General features: G+C 45.3%; 1 pseudogene; it reads left to right on the top strand.

Moving 5' to 3' along the window:
• Positions 1 to 1,610: 1,610 nt before the first annotated feature.
• On the top strand, positions 1,611 to 26,601 carry LOC123649068 (annotated as a pseudogene).
• The last annotated feature ends 401 nt before the right edge of the window (positions 26,602 to 27,002 follow it).

The following is a 27,002-nucleotide window of genomic DNA, read 5'->3' on the forward strand; positions in this document are numbered from 1 at the left end:
TAGTCTCAAGGACCAACTCTTGGAAATGCCAATTTTACTGGGCCTCATCCTGTTTTCATCTGTGAAAACGCTCCTATGCTTAAGGATGCAGACACCAACCTTATGACAATTGCGGTGAAAAGTGCTACGGAAAAATACCAAATAGTTCTCCACCTAGCAGTTATTTCAAAAGTTGAGCCACACACCTCTTGGAAAGATCGAGTTACTTTGGCCAAGCCTTGGATTGGTCTGGAGAAGGAATGGCCGTTCCTAGCTGATGAATCAAATGATTCTGAAAGGAACGGTGAAAAGTGCGGATCCTGTTTCAGTCTTTAGACTGAAACAGGATCCACACTATTCACCTCTCCCACAAAGGCGCACTTCTCATGTCTGGCGCTAGTCCAAGAAACCCAGGACTGACAGAGGCCCTGCACTTGCCACCCCAGAATATTATCTCATCTCCGCAGAAGGATTCGTACGCTAACGGTTAGAAAGGGCTCCTGCTCTTGAAACAGTGGTGAAAGGATGGTGAAATAATACTGAAAACAATCCTATCTTCCAAGGCTCCGGCACCAGGTATGGGAAATACCAAGTAACCTGGGCCTCAGCAGAGGTTTCTCAGCGAAAAGCATCATAGGCTTCAGGATGCAGAGACCGACCTCATGACTATTACGGTGAAAAACGCCATGGAAATGGCAAAGAATTACCAACATACTGGTGATTTCAAAAGGGTCAGCAGGAAATCTGAAGCACGAACCACACTTTTCCTGACTCACGCAAATATGCACTTACCAACTCTGGAGGTAATCCGATCAAAGGCAGGACTGACAGAAGCCCCACACTTATACCCCACCCAGAAATCTAAACTACCAGGCAGGATTCTTATGCTAATGCGAGAAACCAGCTTGGGTTCTGAAAATCATGGTGAAACCAGAGTGCAGTAATACTTAAAAGAACACTTTCTTTGTAGTCTCTAGGACCAACTCTTGGAAATGCCAATTTTACTGGGCCTCATCCTGTTTTCATCTGTGAAAACGCTCCTATGCTTAAGGATGCAGACACCAACCTTATGACAATTACGGTGAAAAGTGCTACGGACAAATACCAAATAGTTCTCCACCTAGCAGTTATTTCAAAAGTTGTGCCACACACCTCTTGGAAAGATCGAGTTACTTTGGCCTAGCCTTGGATTGGTCTGGAGAAGGAATGGCCGTTCCTAGCTGATGAATCAAATGATTCTGAAAGGAACGGTGAAAAGTGCGGATCCTGTTTCAGTCTTTAGACTGAAACAGGATCCGCACTATTCACCTCTCCCACAAAGGCGCACTTCTCATGTCTGGCGCTAGTCCAAGAAACCCAGGACTGACAGAGGCCCTGCACTTGCCACCCCAGAATATTATCTCATCTCCGCAGAAGGATTCGTACGCTAACGGTTTGAAAGGGCTCCTGCTCTTGAAACAGTGGTGAAAGGATGGTGAAATAATATTGAAAACAATCCTATCTTCCAAGGCTCCGGTACCAGGTATGGGAATACCAAGTAACCTGGGCCTCAGCAGAGGTTTCTCAGCGAAAAGCATCATAGGCTTCAGGATGCAGAGACCGACCTCATGACTATTACGGTGAAAAACGCCATGGAAATGGCAAAGAATTACCAACGTACTGGTGATTTCACAAGGGTCGGTAGGAAACCTGAAGCAGGATCCACACTTTTCCCATCTCACGCAAATATGCACTTACCAACTCTGGAGGTAAACAAATCAAAGGCAGGACTGACAGAAGGCCCACACTTACACCCCACCCAGAAATCTCAACTACCAGGCAGGATTCTTATGCTAGTGCGAGAAACCTGCTCGGGTTCTGAAAATCATGGTAAAACCACAGTGGAATAATACTTAAAAGAACACTTTCTTTATAGTCTCTAGGACCAACTGTTGGAAATGCCAAGTTTACTGGGCCTCAGCCTGCTTTCCTCTGTGAAAACGCTCATATGCTTAGGATGCAGAGACCAACCTTATGACAATTACGGTGAAAAGTGCTACGGAAAAATACCAAATAGTTCTCCACCTAGCGGTTCTTTCAAAAGTTGTGCCACACACCTCTTGGAAAGATCGAGTTACTTTGGCCTAGCCTTGGATTATTCTAGAGAAGGAATCGCCGTTCCTAGCTGATGAATCAAATGATTCTGAAAGGAACGGTGAAAAGTGCGGATCCTGTTTCAGTCTTTAGACTGAAACAGGATCCGCACTATTCACCTCTCCCACAAAGGCGCACTTCTCATGTCTGGCGCCAGTCCAACAACCCCAGGACTGACAGAGGCCCTGCACTTGCCACCCGAGAAAAATATCTCATCTCCAAAGAAGGATTCCTACGCTAATGGTTGAAAAGGGCTCCCGTTCTTGAAACAGTGGTGAAAGGATGGTGAAATAATACTGAAAACAATCCAATCTTCCAAGGCTCCGGTGCCATATATGGGAAATAAGAAGTTACCTGGGCCTCAGGAGAGGTTTCTCTGCGAAAAGCATCATAGGCTTCAGGATGCAGAGACCGACCTCATGACTATTACGGTGAAAAACGCCATGGAAATGGCAAAGAATTACCAACATACTGGTGATTTCAAAAGGGTCAGCAGGAAATCTGAAGCACGAACCACACTTTTCCTGACTCACGCAAATATGCACTTACCAACTCTGGAGGTAATCCGATCAAACGCAGGACTGACAGAAGCCCCACACTTATACCCCACCCAGGAATCTAAACTACCAGGCAGGATTCTTATGCTGATGCGTGAAACCAGCTTGGGTTCTGAAAATCATGGTGAAACCAGAGTGCAGTAATACTTAAAAGAACACTTTCTTTGTAGTCTCTAGGACCAACTCTTGGAAATGCCAATTTTACTGGGCCTCATCCTGTTTTCATCTGTGAAAACGCTCCTATGCTTAAGGATGCAGACACCAACCTTATGACAATTACGGTGAAAAGTGCTACGGAAAAATACCAAATAGTTCTCCACCTAGCAGTTATTTCAAAAGTTGTGCCACACACCTCTTGGAAAGATCGAGTTACTTTGGCCTAGCCTTGGATTGGTCTGGAGAAGGAATGGCCGTTCCTAGCTGATGAATCAAATGATTCTGAAAGGAACGGTGAAAAGTGCGGATCCTGTTTCAGTCTTTAGACTGAAACAGGATCCGCACTATTCACCTCTCCCACAAAGGCGCACTTCTCATGTCTGGCGCTAGTCCAACAAACCCAGGACTGACAGAGGCCCTGCACTTGCCACCCCAGAAAAATATCTCATCTCCAAAGAAGGATTCGTACGCTAACGGTTGGAAAGGGCTCCTGCTCTTGAAACAGTGGTGAAAGGATGGTGAAATAATACTGAAAACAATCCTATCTTCCAAGGCTCCGGTACCAGGTATGGGAAATACCAAGTAACCTGGGCCTCAGCAGAGGTTTCTCAGCGAAAAGCATCATAGGCTTCAGGATGCAGAGACCGACCTCATGACTATTACGGTGAAAAACGCCATGGAAATGGCAAAGAATTACCAACATACTGGTGATTTCACAAGGGTCAGGAGGAAACCTGAAGCAGGATCCACACTTTTCCCATCTCACGCAAATATGCACTTACCAACTCTGGAGGTAAACAAATCAAAGGCAGGGCTGACAGAAGGCCCGCACTTACACCCCACCCAGAAATCTCAACTACCAGGCAGGATTCTTATGCTAGTGCGAGAAACCTGCTCGGGTTCTGAAAATCATGGTGAAACCACAGTGGAATAATACTTAAAAGAACACTTTCTTTGTAGTCTCTAGGACCAACTGTTGGAAATGCCAAGTTTACTGGGCCTCAGCCTGCTTTCCTCTGTGAAAACGCTCGTATGCTTAGGATGCAGAGACCAACCTTATGACAATTACGGTGAAAAGTGCTACGGAAAAATACCAAATAGTTCTCCACCTAGCGGTTCTTTCAAAAGTTGTGCCACACACCTCTTGGAAAGATCGAGTTACTTTGGCCTAGCCTTGGATTATTCTAGAGAAGGAATCGCCGTTCCTAGCTGATGAATCAAATGATTCTGAAAGGAACGGTGAAAAGTGCGGATCCTGTTTCAGTCTTTAGACTGAAACAGGATCCGCACTATTCACCTCTCCCACAAAGGCGCACTTCTCATGTCTGGCGCCAGTCCAACAACCCCAGGACTGACAGAGGCCCTGCACTTGCCACCCGAGAAAAATATCTCATCTCCAAAGAAGGATTCCTACGCTAATGGTTGAAAAGGGCTCCCGTTCTTGAAACAGTGGTGAAAGGATGGTGAAATAATACTGAAAACAATCCAATCTTCCAAGGCTCCGGTGCCATATATGGGAAATAAGAAGTTACCTGGGCCTCAGGAGAGGTTTCTCTGCGAAAAGCATCATAGGCTTCAGGATGCAGAGACCGACCTCATGACTATTACGGTGAAAAACGCCATGGAAATGGCAAAGAATTACCAACATACTGGTGATTTCAAAAGGGTCAGCAGGAAATCTGAAGCACGAACCACACTTTTCCTGACTCACGCAAATATGCACTTACCAACTCTGGAGGTAATCCGATCAAACGCAGGACTGACAGAAGCCCCACACTTATACCCCACCCAGGAATCTAAACTACCAGGCAGGATTCTTATGCTGATGCGTGAAACCAGCTTGGGTTCTGAAAATCATGGTGAAACCAGAGTGCAGTAATACTTAAAAGAACACTTTCTTTGTAGTCTCTAGGACCAACTCTTGGAAATGCCAATTTTACTGGGCCTCATCCTGTTTTCATCTGTGAAAACGCTCCTATGCTTAAGGATGCAGACACCAACCTTATGACAATTACGGTGAAAAGTGCTACGGAAAAATACCAAATAGTTCTCCACCTAGCAGTTATTTCAAAAGTTGTGCCACACACCTCTTGGAAAGATCGAGTTACTTTGGCCTAGCCTTGGATTGGTCTGGAGAAGGAATGGCCGTTCCTAGCTGATGAATCAAATGATTCTGAAAGGAACGGTGAAAAGTGCGGATCCTGTTTCAGTCTTTAGACTGAAACAGGATCCGCACTATTCACCTCTCCCACAAAGGCGCACTTCTCATGTCTGGCGCTAGTCCAACAAACCCAGGACTGACAGAGGCCCTGCACTTGCCACCCCAGAAAAATATCTCATCTCCAAAGAAGGATTCGTACGCTAACGGTTGGAAAGGGCTCCTGCTCTTGAAACAGTGGTGAAAGGATGGTGAAATAATACTGAAAACAATCCTATCTTCCAAGGCTCCGGTACCAGGTATGGGAAATACCAAGTAACCTGGGCCTCAGCAGAGGTTTCTCAGCGAAAAGCATCATAGGCTTCAGGATGCAGAGACCGACCTCATGACTATTACGGTGAAAAACGCCATGGAAATGGCAAAGAATTACCAACATACTGGTGATTTCACAAGGGTCAGGAGGAAACCTGAAGCAGGATCCACACTTTTCCCATCTCACGCAAATATGCACTTACCAACTCTGGAGGTAAACAAATCAAAGGCAGGGCTGACAGAAGGCCCGCACTTACACCCCACCCAGAAATCTCAACTACCAGGCAGGATTCTTATGCTAGTGCGAGAAACCTGCTCGGGTTCTGAAAATCATGGTGAAACCACAGTGGAATAATACTTAAAAGAACACTTTCTTTGTAGTCTCTAGGACCAACTGTTGGAAATGCCAAGTTTACTGGGCCTCAGCCTGCTTTCCTCTGTGAAAACGCTCGTATGCTTAGGATGCAGAGACCAACCTTATGACAATTACGGTGAAAAGTGCTACGGAAAAATACCAAATAGTTCTCCACCTAGCGGTTCTTTCAAAAGTTGTGCCACACACCTCTTGGAAAGATCGAGTTACTTTGGCCTAGCCTTGGATTATTCTAGAGAAGGAATCGCCGTTCCTAGCTGATGAATCAAATGATTCTGAAAGGAACGGTGAAAAGTGCGGATCCTGTTTCAGTCTTTAGACTGAAACAGGATCCGCACTATTCACCTCTCCCACAAAGGCGCACTTCTCATGTCTGGCGCCAGTCCAACAACCCCAGGACTGACAGAGGCCCTGCACTTGCCACCCGAGAAAAATATCTCATCTCCAAAGAAGGATTCCTACGCTAATGGTTGAAAAGGGCTCCCGTTCTTGAAACAGTGGTGAAAGGATGGTGAAATAATACTGAAAACAATCCAATCTTCCAAGGCTCCGGTGCCATATATGGGAAATAAGAAGTTACCTGGGCCTCAGGAGAGGTTTCTCTGCGAAAAGCATCATAGGCTTCAGGATGCAGAGACCGACCTCATGACTATTACGGTGAAAAACGCCATGGAAATGGCAAAGAATTACCAACATACTGGTGATTTCAAAAGGGTCAGCAGGAAATCTGAAGCACGAACCACACTTTTCCTGACTCACGCAAATATGCACTTACCAACTCTGGAGGTAATCCGATCAAACGCAGGACTGACAGAAGCCCCACACTTATACCCCACCCAGGAATCTAAACTACCAGGCAGGATTCTTATGCTGATGCGTGAAACCAGCTTGGGTTCTGAAAATCATGGTGAAACCAGAGTGCAGTAATACTTAAAAGAACACTTTCTTTGTAGTCTCTAGGACCAACTCTTGGAAATGCCAATTTTACTGGGCCTCATCCTGTTTTCATCTGTGAAAACGCTCCTATGCTTAAGGATGCAGACACCAACCTTATGACAATTACGGTGAAAAGTGCTACGGAAAAATACCAAATAGTTCTCCACCTAGCAGTTATTTCAAAAGTTGTGCCACACACCTCTTGGAAAGATCGAGTTACTTTGGCCTAGCCTTGGATTGGTCTGGAGAAGGAATGGCCGTTCCTAGCTGATGAATCAAATGATTCTGAAAGGAACGGTGAAAAGTGCGGATCCTGTTTCAGTCTTTAGACTGAAACAGGATCCGCACTATTCACCTCTCCCACAAAGGCGCACTTCTCATGTCTGGCGCTAGTCCAACAAACCCAGGACTGACAGAGGCCCTGCACTTGCCACCCCAGAAAAATATCTCATCTCCAAAGAAGGATTCGTACGCTAACGGTTGGAAAGGGCTCCTGCTCTTGAAACAGTGGTGAAAGGATGGTGAAATAATACTGAAAACAATCCTATCTTCCAAGGCTCCGGTACCAGGTATGGGAAATACCAAGTAACCTGGGCCTCAGCAGAGGTTTCTCAGCGAAAAGCATCATAGGCTTCAGGATGCAGAGACCGACCTCATGACTATTACGGTGAAAAACGCCATGGAAATGGCAAAGAATTACCAACATACTGGTGATTTCACAAGGGTCAGGAGGAAACCTGAAGCAGGATCCACACTTTTCCCATCTCACGCAAATATGCACTTACCAACTCTGGAGGTAAACAAATCAAAGGCAGGGCTGACAGAAGGCCCGCACTTACACCCCACCCAGAAATCTCAACTACCAGGCAGGATTCTTATGCTAGTGCGAGAAACCTGCTCGGGTTCTGAAAATCATGGTGAAACCACAGTGGAATAATACTTAAAAGAACACTTTCTTTGTAGTCTCTAGGACCAACTGTTGGAAATGCCAAGTTTACTGGGCCTCAGCCTGCTTTCCTCTGTGAAAACGCTCGTATGCTTAGGATGCAGAGACCAACCTTATGACAATTACGGTGAAAAGTGCTACGGAAAAATACCAAATAGTTCTCCACCTAGCGGTTCTTTCAAAAGTTGTGCCACACACCTCTTGGAAAGATCGAGTTACTTTGGCCTAGCCTTGGATTATTCTAGAGAAGGAATCGCCGTTCCTAGCTGATGAATCAAATGATTCTGAAAGGAACGGTGAAAAGTGCGGATCCTGTTTCAGTCTTTAGACTGAAACAGGATCCGCACTATTCACCTCTCCCACAAAGGCGCACTTCTCATGTCTGGCGCCAGTCCAACAACCCCAGGACTGACAGAGGCCCTGCACTTGCCACCCGAGAAAAATATCTCATCTCCAAAGAAGGATTCCTACGCTAATGGTTGAAAAGGGCTCCCGTTCTTGAAACAGTGGTGAAAGGATGGTGAAATAATACTGAAAACAATCCAATCTTCCAAGGCTCCGGTGCCATATATGGGAAATAAGAAGTTACCTGGGCCTCAGGAGAGGTTTCTCTGCGAAAAGCATCATAGGCTTCAGGATGCAGAGACCGACCTCATGACTATTACGGTGAAAAACGCCATGGAAATGGCAAAGAATTACCAACATACTGGTGATTTCAAAAGGGTCAGCAGGAAATCTGAAGCACGAACCACACTTTTCCTGACTCACGCAAATATGCACTTACCAACTCTGGAGGTAATCCGATCAAACGCAGGACTGACAGAAGCCCCACACTTATACCCCACCCAGGAATCTAAACTACCAGGCAGGATTCTTATGCTGATGCGTGAAACCAGCTTGGGTTCTGAAAATCATGGTGAAACCAGAGTGCAGTAATACTTAAAAGAACACTTTCTTTGTAGTCTCTAGGACCAACTCTTGGAAATGCCAATTTTACTGGGCCTCATCCTGTTTTCATCTGTGAAAACGCTCCTATGCTTAAGGATGCAGACACCAACCTTATGACAATTACGGTGAAAAGTGCTACGGAAAAATACCAAATAGTTCTCCACCTAGCAGTTATTTCAAAAGTTGTGCCACACACCTCTTGGAAAGATCGAGTTACTTTGGCCTAGCCTTGGATTGGTCTGGAGAAGGAATGGCCGTTCCTAGCTGATGAATCAAATGATTCTGAAAGGAACGGTGAAAAGTGCGGATCCTGTTTCAGTCTTTAGACTGAAACAGGATCCGCACTATTCACCTCTCCCACAAAGGCGCACTTCTCATGTCTGGCGCTAGTCCAACAAACCCAGGACTGACAGAGGCCCTGCACTTGCCACCCCAGAAAAATATCTCATCTCCAAAGAAGGATTCGTACGCTAACGGTTGGAAAGGGCTCCTGCTCTTGAAACAGTGGTGAAAGGATGGTGAAATAATACTGAAAACAATCCTATCTTCCAAGGCTCCGGTACCAGGTATGGGAAATACCAAGTAACCTGGGCCTCAGCAGAGGTTTCTCAGCGAAAAGCATCATAGGCTTCAGGATGCAGAGACCGACCTCATGACTATTACGGTGAAAAACGCCATGGAAATGGCAAAGAATTACCAACATACTGGTGATTTCACAAGGGTCAGGAGGAAACCTGAAGCAGGATCCACACTTTTCCCATCTCACGCAAATATGCACTTACCAACTCTGGAGGTAAACAAATCAAAGGCAGGGCTGACAGAAGGCCCGCACTTACACCCCACCCAGAAATCTCAACTACCAGGCAGGATTCTTATGCTAGTGCGAGAAACCTGCTCGGGTTCTGAAAATCATGGTGAAACCACAGTGGAATAATACTTAAAAGAACACTTTCTTTGTAGTCTCTAGGACCAACTGTTGGAAATGCCAAGTTTACTGGGCCTCAGCCTGCTTTCCTCTGTGAAAACGCTCGTATGCTTAGGATGCAGAGACCAACCTTATGACAATTACGGTGAAAAGTGCTACGGAAAAATACCAAATAGTTCTCCACCTAGCGGTTCTTTCAAAAGTTGTGCCACACACCTCTTGGAAAGATCGAGTTACTTTGGCCTAGCCTTGGATTATTCTAGAGAAGGAATCGCCGTTCCTAGCTGATGAATCAAATGATTCTGAAAGGAACGGTGAAAAGTGCGGATCCTGTTTCAGTCTTTAGACTGAAACAGGATCCGCACTATTCACCTCTCCCACAAAGGCGCACTTCTCATGTCTGGCGCCAGTCCAACAACCCCAGGACTGACAGAGGCCCTGCACTTGCCACCCGAGAAAAATATCTCATCTCCAAAGAAGGATTCCTACGCTAATGGTTGAAAAGGGCTCCCGTTCTTGAAACAGTGGTGAAAGGATGGTGAAATAATACTGAAAACAATCCAATCTTCCAAGGCTCCGGTGCCATATATGGGAAATAAGAAGTTACCTGGGCCTCAGCAGTGGTTTCTCTGCGAAAAGCATCATAGGCTTCAGGATGCAGAGACCGACCTCATGACTATTACGGTGAAAAACGCCATGGAAATGGCAAAGAATTACCAACATACTGGTGATTTCAAAAGGGTCAGCAGGAAATCTGAAGCACGAACCACACTTTTCCTGTCTCACGCAAATATGCACTTACCAACTCTGGAGGTAATCCGATCAAACGCAGGACTGACAGAAGCCCCACACTTATACCCCACCCAGAAATCTAAACTACCAGGCAGGATTCTTATGCTAATGCGAGAAACCAGCTTGGGTTCTGAAAATCCTGGTGAAACCAGAGTGCAATAATACTTAAAGGAACACTTTCTTTGTAGTCTCTAGGACCAACTCTTGGAAATGCCAATTTTACTGGGCCTCATCCTGTTTTCATCTGTGAAAACGCTCCTATGCTTAAGGATGCAGACACCAACCTTATGACAATTACGGTGAAAAGTGCTACGGAAAAATACCAAATAGTTCTCCACCTAGCAGTTATTTCAAAAGTTGTGCCACACACCTCTTGGAGAGATCGAGTTACTTTGGCCAAGCCTTGGATTGGTCTGGAGAAGGAATGGCCGTTCCTAGCTGATGAATCAAATGATTCTGAAAGGAACGGTGAAAAGTGCGGATCCTGTTTCAGTCTTTAGACTGAAACGGGATCCGCACTATTCACCTCTCCCACAAAGGCGCACTTCTCATGTCTGGCGCTAGTCCAACAAACCCAGGACTGACAGAGGCCCTGCACTTGCCACCCCAGAAAAATATCTCATCTCCAAAGAAGGATTCGTACGCTAACGGTTGGAAAGGGCTCCTGCTCTTGAAACAGTGGTGAAAGGATGGTGAAATAATACTGAAAACAATCCTATCTTCCAAGGCTCCGGTACCAGGTATGGGAAATACCAAGTAACCTGGGCCTCAGCAGAGGTTTCTCAGCGAAAAGCATCATAGGCTTCAGGATGCAGAGACCGACCTCATGACTATTACGGTGAAAAACGCCATGGAAATGGCAAAGAATTACCAACATACTGGTGATTTCACAAGGGTCAGGAGGAAACCTGAAGCAGGATCCACACTTTTCCCATCTCACGCAAATATGCACTTACCAACTCTGGAGGTAAACAAATCAAAGGCAGGGCTGACAGAAGGCCCGCACTTACACCCCACCCAGAAATCTCAACTACCAGGCAAGATTCTTATGCTAGTGCGAGAAACCTGCTCGGGTTCTGAAAATCATGGTGAAACCACAGTGGAATAATACTTAAAAGAACACTTTCTTTGTAGTCTCTAGGACCAACTGTTGGAAATGCCAAGTTTACTGGGCCTCAGCCTGCTTTCCTCTGTGAAAACGCTCGTATGCTTAGGATGCAGAGACCAACCTTATGGCAATTACGGTGAAAAGTGCTACGGAAAAATACCAAATAGTTCTCCACCTAGCGGTTCTTTCAAAAGTTGTGCCACACACCTCTTGGAAAGATCGAGTTACTTTGGCCAAGCCTTGGATTGGTCTGGAGAAGGAATGGCCGTTCCTAGCTGATGAATCAAATGATTCTGAAAGGAACGGTGAAAAGTGCGGATCCTGTTTCAGTCTTTAGACTGAAACAGGATCCGCACTATTCACCTCTCCCACAAAGGCGCACTTCTCATGTCTGGCGCTAGTCCAACAAACCCAGGACTGACAGAGGCCCTGCACTTGCCACCCCAGAAAAATATCTCATCTCCAAAGAAGGATTCGTACGCTAACGGTTGGAAAGGGCTCCTGCTCTTGAAACAGTGGTGAAAGGATGGTGAAATAATACTGAAAACAATCCTATCTTCCAAGGCTCCGGTACCAGGTATGGGAAATACCAAGTAACCTGGGCCTCAGCAGAGGTTTCTCAGCGAAAAGCATCATAGGCTTCAGGATGCAGAGACCGACCTCATGACTATTACGGTGAAAAACGCCATGGAAATGGCAAAGAATTACCAACATACTGGTGATTTCACAAGGGTCAGGAGGAAACCTGAAGCAGGATCCACACTTTTCCCATCTCACGCAAATATGCACTTACCAACTCTGGAGGTAAACAAATCAAAGGCAGGGCTGACAGAAGGCCCGCACTTACACCCCACCCAGAAATCTCAACTACCAGGCAGGATTCTTATGCTAGTGCGAGAAACCTGCTCGGGTTCTGAAAATCATGGTGAAACCACAGTGGAATAATACTTAAAAGAACACTTTCTTTGTAGTCTCTAGGACCAACTGTTGGAAATGCCAAGTTTACTGGGCCTCAGCCTGCTTTCCTCTGTGAAAACGCTCGTATGCTTAGGATGCAGAGACCAACCTTATGACAATTACGGTGAAAAGTGCTACGGAAAAATACCAAATAGTTCTCCACCTAGCGGTTCTTTCAAAAGTTGTGCCACACACCTCTTGGAAAGATCGAGTTACTTTGGCCAAGCCTTGGATTGGTCTGGAGAAGGAATGGCCGTTCCTAGCTGATGAATCAAATGATTCTGAAAGGAACGGTGAAAAGTGCGGATCCTGTTTCAGTCTTTACACTGAAACAGGATCCGCACTATTCACCTCTCCCACAAAGGCCCTCTTCTCATGTCTGGCGCCAGTCCAACAACCCCAGGACTGACAGAGGCCCTGCACTTGCCACCCCAGAAAAATATCTCATCTCCAAAGAAGGATTCCTACGCTAATGGTTGAAAAGGGCTCCCGTTCTTGAAACAGTGGTGAAAGGATGGTGAAATAATACTGAAAACAATCCAATCTTCCAAGGCTCCGGTGCCATATATGGGAAATAAGAAGTTACCTGGGCCTCAGCAGAGGTTTCTCTGCGAAAAGCATCATAGGCTTCAGGATGCAGAGACCGACCTCATGACTATTACGGTGAAAAACGCCATGGAAATGGCAAAGAATTACCAACATACTGGTGATTTCAAAAGGGTCAGCAGGAAATCTGAAGCACGAACCACACTTTTCCTGTCTCACGCAAATATGCACTTACCAACTCTGGAGGTAATCCGATCAAACGCAGGACTGACAGAAGCCCCACACTTATACCCCACCCAGAAATCTAAACTACCAGGCAGGATTCTTATGCTAATGCGAGAAACCAGCTTGGGTTCTGAAAATCCTGGTGAAACCAGAGTGCAATAATACTTAAAGGAACACTTTCTTTGTAGTCTCAAGGACCAACTCTTGGAAATGCCAATTTTACTGGGCCTCATCCTGTTTTCATCTGTGAAAACGCTCCTATGCTTAAGGATGCAGACACCAACCTTATGACAATTGCGGTGAAAAGTGCTACGGAAAAATACCAAATAGTTCTCCACCTAGCAGTTATTTCAAAAGTTGAGCCACACACCTCTTGGAAAGATCGAGTTACTTTGGCCAAGCCTTGGATTGGTCTGGAGAAGGAATGGCCGTTCCTAGCTGATGAATCAAATGATTCTGAAAGGAACGGTGAAAAGTGCGGATCCTGTTTCAGTCTTTAGACTGAAACAGGATCCACACTATTCACCTCTCCCACAAAGGCGCACTTCTCATGTCTGGCGCTAGTCCAAGAAACCCAGGACTGACAGAGGCCCTGCACTTGCCACCCCAGAATATTATCTCATCTCCGCAGAAGGATTCGTACGCTAACGGTTAGAAAGGGCTCCTGCTCTTGAAACAGTGGTGAAAGGATGGTGAAATAATACTGAAAACAATCCTATCTTCCAAGGCTCCGGCACCAGGTATGGGAAATACCAAGTAACCTGGGCCTCAGCAGAGGTTTCTCAGCGAAAAGCATCATAGGCTTCAGGATGCAGAGACCGACCTCATGACTATTACGGTGAAAAACGCCATGGAAATGGCAAAGAATTACCAACATACTGGTGATTTCAAAAGGGTCAGCAGGAAATCTGAAGCACGAACCACACTTTTCCTGACTCACGCAAATATGCACTTACCAACTCTGGAGGTAATCCGATCAAAGGCAGGACTGACAGAAGCCCCACACTTATACCCCACCCAGAAATCTAAACTACCAGGCAGGATTCTTATGCTAATGCGAGAAACCAGCTTGGGTTCTGAAAATCATGGTGAAACCAGAGTGCAGTAATACTTAAAAGAACACTTTCTTTGTAGTCTCTAGGACCAACTCTTGGAAATGCCAATTTTACTGGGCCTCATCCTGTTTTCATCTGTGAAAACGCTCCTATGCTTAAGGATGCAGACACCAACCTTATGACAATTACGGTGAAAAGTGCTACGGACAAATACCAAATAGTTCTCCACCTAGCGGTTCTTTCAAAAGTTGTGCCACACACCTCTTGGAAAGATCCAGTTACTTTAGCCTAGCCTTGGATTATTCTAGAGAAGGAATCGCCGTTCCTAGCTGATGAATCAAATGATTCTGAAAGGAATGGTGAAAAGTGCGGATCCTGTTTCAGTCTTTAGACTGAAACAGGATCCGCACTATTCACCTCTCCCACAAAGGCGAACTTCTCATGTCTGGCGCCAGTCCAACAACCCCAGGACTGACAGAGGCCCTGCACTTGCCACCCCAGAAAAATATCGCATCTTCAAAGAAGGATTCCTACGCTAATGGTTGAAAAGGGCTCCCGTTCTTGAAACAGTGGTGAAAGGATGGTGAAATAATACTGAAAACAATCCAATCTTCCAAGGCTCCGGTGCCATATATGGGAAATAAGAAGTTACCTGGGCCTCAGCAGAGGTTTCTCTGCGAAAAGCATCATAGGCTTCAGGATGCAGAGACCGACCTCATGACTATTACGGTGAAAAACGCCATGGAAATGGCAAAGAATTACCAACATACTGGTGATTTCAAAAGGGTCAGCAGGAAATCTGAAGCACGAACCACACTTTTCCTGACTCATGCAAATATGCACTTACCAACTCTGGAGGTAATCCGATCAAACGCAGGACTGACAGAAGCCCCACACTTATACCCCACCCAGGAATCTAAACTACCAGGCAGGATTCTTATGCTGATGCGTGAAACCAGCTTGGGTTCTGAAAATCATGGTGAAACCAGAGTGCAGTAATACTTAAAAGAACACTTTCTTTGTAGTCTCTAGGACCAACTCTTGGAAATGCCAATTTTACTGGGCCTCATCCTGTTTTCATCTGTGAAAACGCTCCTATGCTTAAGGATGCAGACACCAACCTTATGACAATTACGGTGAAAAGTGCTACGGAAAAATACCAAATAGTTCTCCACCTAGCAGTTATTTCAAAAGTTGTGCCACACACCTCTTGGAAAGATCGAGTTACTTTGGCCTAGCCTTGGATTGGTCTGGAGAAGGAATGGCCGTTCCTAGCTGATGAATCAAATGATTCTGAAAGGAACGGTGAAAAGTGCGGATCCTGTTTCAGTCTTTAGACTGAAACAGGATCCGCACTATTCACCTCTCCCACAAAGGCGCACTTCTCATGTCTGGCGCTAGTCCAAGAAACCCAGGACTGACAGAGGCCCTGCACTTGCCACCCCAGAATATTATCTCATCTCCGCATAAGGATTCGTACGCTAACGGTTTGAAAGGGCTCCTGCTCTTGAAACAGTGGTGAAAGGATGGTGAAATAATATTGAAAACAATCCTATCTTCCAAGGCTCCGGTACCAGGTATGGGAATACCAAGTAACCTGGGCCTCAGCAGAGGTTTCTCAGCGAAAAGCATCATAGGCTTCAGGATGCAGAGACCGACCTCATGACTATTACGGTGAAAAACGCCATGGAAATGGCAAAGAATTACCAACGTACTGGTGATTTCACAAGGGTCGGGAGGAAACCTGAAGCAGGATCCACACTTTTCCCATCCCACGCAAATATGCACTTACCAACTCTGGAGGTAAACAAATCAAAGGCAGGGCTGACAGAAGGCCCACACTTACACCCCACCCAGAAATCTCAACTACCAGGCAGGATTCTTATGCTAGTGCGAGAAACCTGCTCGGGTTCTGAAAATCATGGTGAAACCACAGTGGAATAATACTTAAAAGAACACTTTCTTTATAGTCTCTAGGACCAACTGTTGGAAATGCCAAGTTTACTGGGCCTCAGCCTGCTTTCCTCTGTGAAAACGCTCGTATGCTTAGGATGCAGAGACCAACCTTATGACAATTACGGTGAAAAGTGCTACGGAAAAATACCAAATAGTTCTCCACCTAGCGGTTCTTTCAAAAGTTGTGCCACACACCTCTTGGAAAGATCGAGTTACTTTGGCCTAGCCTTGGATTGGTCTGGAGAAGGAATGGCCGTTCCTAGCTGATGAATCAAATGATTCTGAAAGGAACGGTGAAAAGTGCGGATCCTGTTTCAGTCTTTAGACTGAAACAGGATCCGCACTATTCACCTCTCCCACAAAGGCGCACTTCTCATGTCTGGCGCTAGTCCAAGAAACCCAGGACTGACAGAGGCCCTGCACTTGCCACCCCAGAATATTATCTCATCTCCGCAGAAGGATTCGTACGCTTACGGTTTGAAAGGGCTCCTGCTCTTGAAACAGTGGTGAAAGGATGGTGAAATAATATTGAAAACAATCCTATCTTCCAAGGCTCCGGTACCAGGTATGGGAAATACCAAGTAACCTGGGCCTCAGCAGAGGTTTCTCAGCGAAAAGCATCATAGGCTTCAGGATGCAGAGACCGACCTCATGACTATTACGGTGAAAAACGCCATGGAAATGGCAAATAATTACCAACGTACTGGTGATTTCAAAAGGGTCGGGAGGAAACCTGAAGCAGGATCCACACTTTTCCCATCTCACGCAAATATGCACTTACCAACCCTGGAGGTAAACAAATCAAAGGCAGGGCTGACAGAAGGCCCACACTTACACCCCACCCAGAAATCTCAACTACCAGGCAGGATTCTTATGCTAGTGCGAGAAACCTGCTCGGGTTCTGAAAATCATGGTGAAACCACAGTGGAATTATACTTAAAAGAACACTTTCTTTGTAGTCTCTGGGACCAACTGTTGGAAATGCCAAGTTTACTGGGCCTCTGCCTGCTTTCCTCTGTGAAAACGCTCGTATGCTTAGGATGCAGAGACCAACCTTATGACAATTACGGTGAAAAGTGCTATGAAAAAATACCAAATAGTTCTCCACCTAGCGGTTCTTTCAAAAGTTGTGCCACACACCTCTTGGAAAGATCGAGTTACTTTGGCCTAGCCTTCCATTGGTCTAGAGAAGGATTCGCCGTTCCTAGCTGATGAATCAAATGATTCTGAAAGGAACGGTGAAAAGTGCGGATCCTGTTTCAGTCTTTAGACTGAAACAGGATCCGCACTATTCACCTCTCCCACAAAGGCGCACTTCTCATGTCTGGCGCTAGTCCAACAAACCCAGGACTGACAGAGGCCCTGCACTTGCCACCCCAGGAAATTATCTCATCTCCGCAGAAGGATTCGTACGCTAACGGTTGGAAAGGGCTCCTGCTCTTGAAACAGTGGTGAAAGGATGGTGAAATAATATTGAAAACAATCCTATCTTCCAAGGCTCCGGTACCAGGTATGGGAAATACCAAGTAACCTGGGCCTCAGCAGAGGTTTCTCAGCGAAAAGCATCATAGGCTTCAGGATGCGGAGACCGACCTCATGACTATTACGGTGAAAAACGCCATGGAAATGGCAAATAATTACCAACATACTGGTGATTTCAGAAGGGTCAGGAGGAAACCTGAAGCAGGATCCACACTTTTCCCATCTCACGCAAATATGCACTTACCAACTCTGGAGGTAAACAAATCAAAGTTAGGGCTGACAGAAGGCCCGCACTTGCACCCCACCCAGAAATCTCAACTACCAGGCAGGATTCTTATGGTAGTGCGAGAAACCTGCTCGGGTTCTGAAAATCATGGTGAAACCACAGTGCAATAATACTTAAAAGAACACTTTCTTTGTAGTCTCTAGGACCAACTCTTGGAAATGCCAAGTTTACTGGGCCTCAGCCTGTTTTCGTCTGTGAAAACGCTCCTATGCTTAAGGATGCAGAGACCAACCTTATGACAATTACGGTGAAATGTGCTAGGGAAATATACCAAATAGTTCTCCACCTAGTAGTTATTTCAAAAGTTGTGCCACACACCTCTTGGAAAGATCGAGTTACTTTGGCCTAGCCTTCGATTGGTCTACAGAAGGAATGGTCGTTCCTAGCTGATGAATCAAATGATTCTGAAAGGATGGTGAAAAGTGAGCATTCTGTTTCAGTCTTTAGACTGAAACTGGATCCGCACTATTCACCTCTCCCACAAAGGCGCACTTCTCATGTCTGGCGCTAGTCCAACAAACCCAGGACTGACAGAGGCCCTGCACTAGCCACCCCAGAAAAGTATTTCATCTCCACAGAAGGATTCGTACGCTAATGGTTGAAAAGAGCTCCTGCTGTTGAAACAGTGGTGAAAGGATGGTGAAATAATACTGAAAACAATCCTATCTTCCAAGGATCCGGTGCCAGGTATGGGAAAAACCAAGTTACCTGGGCCTCAGCAGAGGTTTCTCTGCGAAAAGCATCATAGGCTTCAGGATGCAGAGACAGACCTCATGACTATTACGGTGAAAAACGCCATGGAAATAGAAAATAATTACCAACATACTGGTGATTTCAAAAGGGTCAGGAGGAAACCTCAAGCAGGATCCACACTTGTCCCATCTCACGCAAATATGCACTTACCAACTCTGGACGTAAACAAATCAAAGGCAGGGCTGACAGAAGGCCCGCACTTACACCCCACCCAGAAATCTCAACTACCAGGCAGGATTCTTATGCTAGTGCGAGAAACCTGCTTGGGTTCTGAAAATCATGGTGAAACCACACTGGAATAATACTTAAAAGAACACTTTCTTTGTAATCTCTAGGACCAACTCTTGGAAATGCCAAGTTTACTGGGCCTCAGCCTGCTTTCGTCTGTGAAAACGCTCGTATTCTTAGGATGCAGAGACCAACCTCATGACAATTACGGTGAAAAGTGCTACAAAAAAAAACCAAATATTTCTCCACCAAGTAGTTCTTTCAAAAGTTGTGCCACACACCTCTTGGAAAGATCGAGTAACTTTGGCCTAGCCTTCTATTGGTCTGGAGAAGGAATCGTCGTTACTAGCTGATGAATCAAATGATTCTGAAAGGAACGGTGAAAAGTGCGGATCCTGTTTCAGTCTTTAGACTCAAACTGGATCCGCACTATTCACCTCTCCCACAAAGGCGCACTTCTCATGTCTCGCGCCAGTCCAACAACCCCAGGACTGACAGATGTCCTGCACTTGCCACCTAAGAAAAATATCTCATCTCCAAAGAACGATTCCTATGCTAATGGTTGAAAAGGGCTCCCGTTCTTGAAACAGTGGTGAAAGGATGTTGAAATAATACTGAAAACAGTCCAATCTTCCAAGGCTCCGGTGCCATGTATGGGAAATACCAAGTTACCTGGGCCTCAGCAGAGGTTTCTCTGCGAAAAGCATCATAGGCTTCAGGATGCAGAGACCGACCTAATGACTATTACGGTGCAAAACGCTATGGAAATGGCAAATAATTACCAACATACTGGTGATTTCAAAAGGGTCAGGAGGAAATGTGAAACACGAACCACCCTTTTCCTGTCTCACGCAAATATGCAATTACCGACTCTGGAGGTAAACCGATCAAACGCAGGACTGACAGAAGCCCCACACTTATACCCCACCCAGAAATCTAAACTACCAGGCAGGATTCTTATGCTAATGCGAGAAACCTGCTCAGGTTCTGAAAATCATGGTGAAACCACAGTGGAATAATACTTAAAAGAACACTTTCTTTGTAGTCTCTGGGACCAACTGTTGGAAATGCCAAGTTTACTGGGCCTCTGCCTGCTTTCCTCTGTGAAAACGCTCGTATGCTTAGGATGCAGAGACCAACCTTATGACAATTACGGTGAAAAGTGCTATGAAAAAATACCAAATAGTTCTCCACCTAGCGGTTCTTTCAAAAGTTGTGCCACACACCTCTTGGAAAGATCGAGTTACTTTGGCCTAGCCTTCCATTGGTCTAGAGAAGGATTCGCCGTTCCTAGCTGATGAATCAAATGATTCTGAAAGGAACGGTGAAAAGTGCGGATCCTGTTTCAGTCTTTAGACTGAAACAGGATCCGCACTATTCACCTCTCCCACAAAGGCGCACTTCTCATGTCTGGCGCTAGTCCAACAAACCCAGGACTGACAGAGGCCCTGCACTTGCCACCCCAGGAAATTATCTCATCTCCGCAGAAGGATTCGTACGCTAACGGTTGGAAAGGGCTCCTGCTCTTGAAACAGTGGTGAAAGGATGGTGAAATAATATTGAAAACAATCCTATCTTCCAAGGCTCCGGTACCAGGTATGGGAAATAAAAAGTAACCTGGGCCTCAGCAGAGGTTTCTCAGCGAAAAGCATCATAGGCTTCAGGATGCGGAGACCGACCTCATGACTATTACGGTGAAAAACGCCATGGAAATGGCAAATAATTACCAACATACTGGTGATTTCAGAAGGGTCAGGAGGAAACCTGAAGCAGGATCCACACTTTTCCCATCTCACGCAAATATGCACTTACCAACTCTGGAGGTAAACAAATCAAAGTTAGGGCTGACAGAAGGCCCGCACTTGCACCCCACCCAGAAATCTCAACTACCAGGCAGGATTCTTATGGTAGTGCGAGAAACCTGCTCGGGTTCTGAAAATCATGGTGAAACCACAGTGCAATAATACTTAAAAGAACACTTTCTTTGTAGTCTCTAGGACCAACTCTTGGAAATGCCAAGTTTACTGGGCCTCAGCCTGTTTTCGTCTGTGAAAACGCTCCTATGCTTAAGGATGCAGAGACCAACCTTATGACAATTACGGTGAAATGTGCTAGGGAAATATACCAAATAGTTCTCCACCTAGTAGTTATTTCAAAAGTTGTGCCACACACCTCTTGGAAAGATCGAGTTACTTTGGCCTAGCCTTCGATTGGTCTACAGAAGGAATGGTCGTTCCTAGCTGATGAATCAAATGATTCTGAAAGGATGGTGAAAAGTGAGCATTCTGTTTCAGTCTTTAGACTGAAACTGGATCCGCACTATTCACCTCTCCCACAAAGGCGCACTTCTCATGTCTGGCGCTAGTCCAACAAACCCAGGACTGACAGAGGCCCTGCACTAGCCACCCCAGAAAAGTATTTCATCTCCACAGAAGGATTCGTACGCTAATGGTTGAAAAGAGCTCCTGCTGTTGAAACAGTGGTGAAAGGATGGTGAAATAATACTGAAAACAATCCTATCTTCCAAGGATCTGGTGCCAGGTATGGGAAAAACCAAGTTACCTGGGCCTCAGCAGAGGTTTCTCTGCGAAAAGCATCATAGGCTTCAGGATGCAGAGACAGACCTCATGACTATTACGGTGAAAAACGCCATGGAAATAGAAAATAATTACCAACATACTGGTGATTTCAAAAGGGTCAGGAGGAAACCTCAAGCAGGATCCACACTTGTCCCATCTCACGCAAATATGCACTTACCAACTCTGGACGTAAACAAATCAAAGGCAGGGCTGACAGAAGGCCCGCACTTACACCCCACCCAGAAATCTCAACTACCAGGCAGGATTCTTATGCTAGTGCGAGAAACCTGCTTGGGTTCTGAAAATCATGGTGAAACCACACTGGAATAATACTTAAAAGAACACTTTCTTTGTAATCTCTAGGACCAACTCTTGGAAATGCCAAGTTTACTGGGCCTCAGCCTGCTTTCGTCTGTGAAAACGCTCGTATTCTTAGGATGCAGAGACCAACCTCATGACAATTACGGTGAAAAGTGCTACAAAAAAAAACCAAATATTTCTCCACCAAGTAGTTCTTTCAAAAGTTGTGCCACACACCTCTTGGAAAGATCGAGTAACTTTGGCCTAGCCTTCTATTGGTCTGGAGAAGGAATCGTCGTTACTAGCTGATGAATCAAATGATTCTGAAAGGAACGGTGAAAAGTGCGGATCCTGTTTCAGTCTTTAGACTCAAACTGGATCCGCACTATTCACCTCTCCCACAAAGGCGCACTTCTCATGTCTCGCGCCAGTCCAACAACCCCAGGACTGACAGATGTCCTGCACTTGCCACCTAAGAAAAATATCTCATCTCCAAAGAACGATTCCTATGCTAATGGTTGAAAAGGGCTCCCGTTCTTGAAACAGTGGTGAAAGGATGTTGAAATAATACTGAAAACAGTCCAATCTTCCAAGGCTCCGGTGCCATGTATGGGAAATACCAAGTTACCTGGGCCTCAGCAGAGGTTTCTCTGCGAAAAGCATCATAGGCTTCAGGATGCAGAGACCGACCTAATGACTATTACGGTGCAAAACGCTATGGAAATGGCAAATAATTACCAACATACTGGTGATTTCAAAAGGGTCAGGAGGAAATGTGAAACACGAACCACCCTTTTCCTGTCTCACGCAAATATGCAATTACCGACTCTGGAGGTAAACCGATCAAACGCAGGACTGACAGAAGCCCCACACTTATACCCCACCCAGAAATCTAAACTACCAGGCAGGATTCTTATGCTAATGCGAGAAACCTGCTCAGGTTCTGAAAATCATGGTGAAACCACAGTGGAATAATACTTAAAAGAACACTTTCTTTGTAGTCTCTAGTACCAACTCTTGGAAATGCCAAGTTTACTGGGCCTCAGCCTGCTTTCCTCTGTGAAAACGCTCGTATGCTTAGGATGCAGAGACCAACCTTATGACAATTGCGGTGAAAAGTGCTACGAAAAAAAGCCAAATCTTTCTCCACCAAGCGATTCTTTCAAAAGTTGTGCCACACACCTCTTGGAAAGATCGAATAACTTTGGCCTAGCCTTCCATTGGTCTGGAGAAGGAATCGCCGTTATTAGCTGATGAATCAAATGATTCTGAAAGGAACGGTGAAAAGTGTGGATCCTGTTTCAGTCTTTAGACTGAAACAGGATCCGCACTATTCACCTCTCCCACAAAGGCGCACTTCTCATGTCTGGCGCTAGTCCAACAAACCCAGGACTGACAGAGACCCTGCACTTGCCACCTCAGAAAAATATCTCATCTCCGCAGAAGGATTCGAACGCTAGCGGTTGAAAAGGGCTCTTGCTCTTTAAACAGTGGTGAAAGGATGGTGAAATAATACTGAAAACAATCCAATCTTCCAAGGCTCCGGTGCCAAGTATGGGAAATACCAAGTTACCTGGGCCTCAGCAGAGGTTTCTCTGCGAAAAGCATCATAGGCTTCAGGATGCAGAGACCGACCTCATGACTATTACGGTGCAAAACGCTATGGAAATGGCCAATAATTACCAACATACTGGTGATTTCAAAAGGGTCAGGAGGAAATCTGAAGCACGATCCACACTTTTCCCATCTCACGCATATATGCACTTACCAACTCGGCAGGTAAACAAATCAAAGGCAGGGCTGACAGGAAGCCCACACTTACACCCCACCCAGAAATCTCAACTACCAGGCAGGATTCTTATGCTAATGCGAGAAACCTGCTAGGGTTCTGAAAATCATGGTGAAACCAGAGTGCAATAATACTTAAAAGAACACTTTCTTTGTAGTCTCTAGGACCAACTCTTGGAAATGCCAAGTTTACGGGGCCTCAGCCTGCTTTCGTCTGTGAAAACGCTCCTATGCTTAAGGATGCAGAGACCAACCTTATGACAATTACGGTGAAAAGTGCTACGGAAAAATACCAAATAGGTCTCCACCTTGCGGTTCTTTCAAAAGTTGTGCCACACACCTCTTGGAAAGATCGAGTTACTTTGGCCTAGCCTTCGATTGGTCTGGAGAAGGAATCGCCGTTCCTAGCTGATGAATCAAATGATTCTGAAAGGAACGGTGAAGAGTGTGGATCCTGTTTCAGTCTTTAGACAGAAACAGGATCCGCACTATTCACGTCTCACACAAAGGTGCACTTCTCGTGACTGGGGATAGTCCAACAAACCCAGGACTGAGAGAGGCCCTGCACTTGCCACCCCAGAAAAATATCTCATCTCCAAAGAAGGATTCTTACGCTAACGGTTGAAAAGTGCTCCCATTCCTGAAATAGTGGTGAAAAGATGGTGAAATAATACTGAAAACAATCGTGTCTTTAAAGGCTCCGGTGCCATGAATGGGAAATACCAAGTTACCTCCACCTCAGCAGAGTTTTCTCTGCGAAAAGCATCAGAGGCTTAAGGATGCAGAGACCAACCTCATCACTATTACGGTGCAAAACGCTATGGAAATGGCAAATAATTAACAACGTGCTGGTTAGTTCAAAAGTTCCGGATGAAATCTCAAGCTCGCTCCACACGTTTCCCATCTCACACAAATATGCAGTTACCAACCTGGAGTTAAACGAATCCAACACAGGGCTGACAGAAGTCCTGCACTGACATCCGACACAGAAATCTCAACTAGGAGGAAGGATTCTTATGCTAATGCGTGAAACCTGCTCAGGTTCTGAAAATAATGGTGAAACCACAGTGGCATAATACTGAAAAGGACACTTTCGTTATAGTCTCTAGTACCAGGGATTGGAAATGCAAGTTTACTGGGCCTCAGCATGGTTTTGTCTGTGAAAACTATCGTATGCTTAAGGATGCAGAGAACAAACTTATGACAATTATGGTGAAAAGTGCTATGGAAAAATACCAAGTAGTTTTCTACCTAGCGGTTATTTCAAAGTTGTGCCACACACCTCTTGGAAATATCGAGTTATTTGGGCCTAGGCTTTCAATGGTCTGGAGAAGGAATCGCCATTCCTAGCTGATGAATCAAATGATTCTGAAAGGAACGGTGAAAAGTGCGGATCCTTTTTCAGTCTCACACTATTCACCTCTCACACAAAGGCGTACTTCTCATGTCTGGCGCCAGTCCAACAAACCCAGGACTGACAGAGGCCCTGCACTTGCCACCCAAAAAAAATATCTCATCTCCAAAGAAGGATTCGTATGCTAATGGTTGAAAAGTGCTCCCGATCTTGAAACAGTGCTGAAAGGATGGTGAAATTATACTGAAAACAATCCTATCTTCCAAGGCTCCGGTGCCAGGTATGGGAAATACCAAGTTACCTGGGCCTCAGTAGAGTTTTCTCTGTGAAAAGCATCATAGTCTTAAGGATGCAGTGACCAACCTTATCTCTGTTTCAGTGCAAAACACTATGGAAATGGCAAATAATGACCAACATAGTGGTTATTGCAAAAGGGTCAGGATGAAATCAGAAGCAGGATGCACACTTTTCCCATCTCACACCAATATGCACTTACCAACTCTGGAGGTAAAGAAATCAAAGACAGAGCTGACAGAAGCCCCACACTTACACCCCACACAGAAATCTCAACTGAGAGTAAGGATTCTAATGCTAATGCGTGAAACCTGCTCAGGTTCTGATAATAACTGTCAAACCACAGTGTCATAATACTTAAAAGAACACTTTTCTTTATAGTCTCCAGTACCAGCTATTGGAAATGCCAAGTTTACTGGGCCTCAGCATACTTTTGTCTGTGAAAACTATCGTATGCTTAAGGATGCAGAGACCAACCTTATGACACTTATGGTGAAAAGTGCTTCGAAAAAATACCGAATAGTTCTCAACCTAGTGGTTATTTCAAACGTTGTGCCACACACCTCTTGGATAGATCGAGTTACGTGGGCCTAGCCTTCGATTGGTCTGGAGAAGGAATCTCCGTTCCTAGCTGATGAATTCAATGATTCTGATAGGAACGGTGAAAAGTGCGGATCCTGTTTCATTCTTCCTACCTTTTTTCTTACTGTCATATATTTCCTCTGAATATGGCTGGGTAACAAATACATGAAGAACAGACTTGCGCTTTCTCTCAGGAGTATCCTCACCTTATATAATCTCGCAATCACACTTCTCTCCACGTATATGCTGGCAGAGCTCATTGTATCCAGTTGGGAAGGAGGATACAACTTACAGTGTCAAGATCTTGCCAGTGCAGGGGGTGCTGATGTCCGGGTAGCCAAGGTGTTATGGTGGTACTACTTCTCCAAGTCAGTAGAGTTCCTCGACACGAGTTTCTTTGTTCTGCGGAAAAAACAAGTCAGATTACTTTTCTTCACGTCTATCATAATTCCTCTATGTTTAACATCTGGTGGTGTGTTCTGAACTGGATACCCTGTGGACAAAGTTTCTTTGGACCAACACTGGACAGTTTTATCCACATTCTTATGTACTCCTACTATGGACTTTCTGTGTTTCCGTCTACGCACAAGTATCTTTGGTGGAAGAAATACCTCACACAGGCTCAACTGGTGCAGTTCGTGCTCACATTCACGCACACCATGAGTGCTGTCGTGAAACCGTGTGGCTTCCCCTTCGGTTGTCTCATCTTCCAGTCATCTTATATGCTGACATTAGTCATCCTGTTCTTAAATATTTGCATTCAGACATACCGGAAAAAGTCTATGAAAAAGAAAGATACGCAAGAGCCACCTGCAGTGAAAGAAGTGAAGAATGGTTTTTCCAAAGCCAACTTCACTGCAGCCAATGGAGTGATGAACAAGAAAGCACAATAAAAATAGAGTAACTTAAAGCATATATACTACCCTAACACATTCGCTTCTTTTAAAGCAAAGACTGAATTGAAAGTTATATATGTTTCAGCACAAACTAATTTCTTTTGAGTTTATAAATCATTTGTACCTAGAATATACTAAAATATTGCTATTAGATTACTCTGTTAACTGAATGCTTTGACCAGCATTGAGGTCATGCTGACCTCTGCTGACCTCTGGAAGACCTCAGAACTGGTGCAACTTCTCCCTCCCTCCCTCTCTCCCTCCCTCCCTCTCAGACCTAACCCCTCACCAGAATCTGTCCTGTAACGCCTTACACACATACAAAGGCAGGAAACATGGAGGGCTGTTTTTCACTAAAGTCTTCAAATACAGAGTTTTTGTTAATAAAAAAAAAAAAA

This window comes from Lemur catta, chromosome 13 (genome assembly GCF_020740605.2).
Source record: "Lemur catta isolate mLemCat1 chromosome 13, mLemCat1.pri, whole genome shotgun sequence".
NCBI classification, from domain to species: Eukaryota; Metazoa; Chordata; class Mammalia; order Primates; family Lemuridae; genus Lemur; species Lemur catta.